This window comes from Myotis davidii, unplaced genomic scaffold (assembly GCF_000327345.1).
Source record: "Myotis davidii unplaced genomic scaffold, ASM32734v1 scaffold242, whole genome shotgun sequence".
Classification (NCBI taxonomy): domain Eukaryota; kingdom Metazoa; phylum Chordata; class Mammalia; order Chiroptera; family Vespertilionidae; genus Myotis; species Myotis davidii.
Genome location: NW_006295821.1, coordinates 3113992 through 3117693, shown reverse-complemented (window position 1 = coordinate 3117693; position 3702 = coordinate 3113992). Strand labels below are relative to the sequence as shown.

General features: G+C 40.9%; 1 protein-coding gene across 1 annotated transcript in view; it reads left to right on the top strand.

Annotated features, from left to right (window-relative positions):
* The window catches only part of MYO16 (myosin XVI), a 439204-nt gene that overhangs the window by 247834 nt on the left and 187668 nt on the right, over positions 1 to 3702 (top strand). The window lies entirely within an intron of this gene.

The following is a 3702-nucleotide window of genomic DNA, read 5'->3' as shown; positions in this document are numbered from 1 at the left end:
TGATACCTTTTTCATGACTCACCTGTTACAACTGCCCTATACAAAACCTCTGTTCAGGTTTTTTTCCTAATCCATCCACTATTTACCTACATTCCCACCCTTACCCCCTTAAACTCCCTCACATTCAAGCCTAAAATAGCCCCCTTATCTTCTTCACAAGGTCAAATTGTACCCATATTTTAATACTTAGAAGCACATCCCACTTATCGTTGGTCCAGCTTCCATTTATAGTTAATGTCTTCTATTCTTATATTTGTGGCCCTCAGGTATCCCCCCCCGCCCCCAATTTGGCACTTAGTACAAATTCCATATTAGAGGGTGAAATCTCTACTCACTCTCTCACACTCAGTGCATTGCATTCATTTCAACCAGTGTTCACTGAGTCTCTACATGCCAAACCCAGAGCATTAGAGAATCAGAGGGGAGTAAAGCATATTCCTTTCCCTCAAATAGCTCATGGTCAAATGAGGAAAAGGTAAGTTACCCAATAATTATGATACAATTTGTTTATAATAACATTAGTAATATTAACAACATTCTATAGTACCACAGAGAAAGAAGCAATTATTTAGCTTTAAAAAAGATATAGAAATGTTTTCTAGAGAAGTGAAATGTGACTTAAGCCTTTAAGGCTAAGCTAGAGCTTACTAATAAAAGGGAGGGACATTCCAGTAAAGACATGGACTTTTGCAGGTGAATGGCATGTGTAACACTCAGAATTCAGTTGCCTATGACAGAATCCATTCTAGCTGTTCAAGCAGGAAGTAACTTCAGTTCAGGAAAATAATTCCTGGGAGACTCGAAGTTGAACTTTTGGAAATGACCTTAATTAAAATCACACCACATGACAAGACTACTGACATGGTTAGGTGCCCGCCTTTGATCAGGAATCCCCCACCCATATGGAGAAGCTGCTGCTACAGGTACTGACTGTTATTTAATGTTACCAACTATACCAGTTAAATACCCCTACCCTGGTACTCCACATGGAAGAGGTCAGTGACTGGGACTGGCCTCTTTTATAAAAATCTCTTTTATATTTGAGATTCCACTGCCAGAGAAAAACAAAACCTCTGCATGACATGCTTACCAGTAAAACAGCAGAGGCAGCAGATGTGTGGCGTCCGTCACTTCTGCCTTCTAAAGCATGTGCCATAGTGCTGGACTGGTGGATGCTACAGAACAATCAGATTCTAGCTGTAAGGGATCCCTGCTTTTTGATATCTGCAGTATATGAAAGCAACTAGAATGAAGGTGGTGTATCATTCTGCCATTTCCACCCACATCATAGTTGGGAAACAGTACAAGAATTTCAGTGAAGTCTATTGAATATGTCCGTAGAAAAGTCTAAAAAGACTGCTTTGACCAAGTCAGGAATAAATATGTATGTACTGCTCAGAACTTTGTCCTCTCACAGTGTTCATTCATCACATGTTTTCAGACAGGGTGGGGTGAAGTAGGAAAAACATGATATAAGATGGATTGAGGCAAAAAAGGACGGGGGGCGGAGAGGCTATGGAAACACTCAGGCAAGGACTGAGTGTGAGCAGTGGCTGGGGAATGCAGAGGAGGCATTCGTAAGGAAGGGGCTGGGGACAGAGGCTGACTGGGTGTGAAGAGCAAGGGAGGACACGTAGCTTGAAATAACACTGAGGTTTCTCACCCCCTGTATGGTTATATTATGCCAGCTGAGAGAAGAAATCCCGGAGAATGAGGCAGCTTGAAGCAAAGATATTCTGTTTTAGATGTTTTGAATTTGAGATTTTAATGGAAGTCCCAATAGGATGCTGAAAATACTTGACGCTGGGATGAAAGACTTTGGTTTTTAGAAATGCAGTCATATTTTTGGAAATGTGTATCTTGATCATTTCGCCCAGAAAGAACATGGAGAAAAGAGAAGAGTCAAAGAAAGGGAGGAGGAGCAGGGGGCAACAGGAAATGCTCCTGGATGCGACAGTGAGGCCCAGAGCATCTTTGTGAGAAGTTACAGTAGAATGATGCCAAAGGAAGGCTGGAGTAGTTCATGGATGTGGAGAAAAAGTCAGTGGAAGATTTTTTATATAACAACTAGAGGTCCAGTGCACAAAATTCGTGTACTGGAGAGGGGAGGTGCCCTCAGGCCAGCCTGCACCCTCTAGCAGTCCAGGACCCCTCAAGGGATGTCCGACTGCCAGCTTAGGCCCACTCCCCGTCACCACCGCTGCTCTTCCCAACCTTGAGCCTGGCTTCTGGCTGAGCGGTGTTCTCACTGTGGGAATGCACTTACCACCAGGGGGCAGCTCTTGCATTGAGCATCTTCCCCCTAGTGGTCAGTGCACATCATAGCGACCAGTCATTCTGGTCATTCTGCCATAAAGGTCACTGGGCTTTTATAAAATAGATAACATTCCCAGAGTAATTTCTTTTATATTTGAGAGGAGTATGTGTGTATGTGTTTTACATATTGAGCTGTTCCCATCTCCTGGCAACTCTATGATGAGTGATGTCCACAATGTCCTATCCTCAACAGCCCTGCCCAGCTCCTGTAGATTCATGCCTGTGGCTTCTTTTATGGAACCAATCCATTTTATATTTGGCCATTCTCTTCCTTTTGCCTTATATTTTTCTCAGCATTACATAGTCTTTTCCAAAGAACTCTGCCTTCTCATGAGGTGCCTGAAGTAGGACAACTTCAATTTTGTCACTTGTGCTTCCAGCAATGTGTTAGGGTTCATTTGCTCTAGGACCCACTTATTCACCTTTCTTTCCAGCATCTGCAGAACTCTACTCCAACACTATGAATCATTTTTATGCCTATCAGCCTTCTTCACTTTCCAACGTTCGCATTTGCTCTTAGTAATTGGAAATACAAGGGTGTGGATGATCTTAGTGTTGGTCTCTAAGGACACATGCTTACTCTTGGTGATCTTTCCTAATTCTCCCACTTAGCCTTTAAAAATTCTTTATGACAATAGCAATCTTTTAGTCCAGTATTCAGATCGTTAAATCTATATTTTCTTTATATTATACATTTATTGAATTTATAGGATTTAGTTGAAAAATTACAATAAGGTATAATTAATGATTTTGGAAAAGTATTTTTCTGTAAGTTTCATGGGATCAATCTTAAGTCAGTATATACCTGACCTGCCTTGTAAATTTGAGTTTATATCTCGAAGAGGTGTTTTAATAAATGTTAATTGTGTTAACTTGAATGGAATCCAGCTTTGGAATAATGTTATTTAATTACTTTGTTTGCTTTTAAAATTTATTCCAGAAGCACTTAATGAAATTTCAATTTTTTTTACAACCCTCAAGACAGAGCTTGCCTTTATTTTCTAAGGACTTGACTTTTATATCCAAATAACTTTTTTTCTTTATTGATTAAGGTATTACATATGTGTCCTTACCTCCCCAGTTGTCCCCCCATGCTCCCAGTCATGCCCTCACCCCTCTGGTGTCTGTGTCCATTGGTTAGGCTTATATGCACACATACAAGTCCTTTGGTTGATCTCTTCCCCTTAGCCCCACCCTCCCCTGTCTTCCCTCTTTGGTTTGAGCATCTGATAGATGCTTCTCTGTCTCTAGATCTATTTTTATCCATCGTTTATGTTGTTCACTATAATCCACAAATGAGTGAGATCATGTGATATTTATCTTTCTCTGACTGGCTTATTTCACTTAGCATAATGCTCTCCAGCTCAATCCATGCTGTTGCAACTG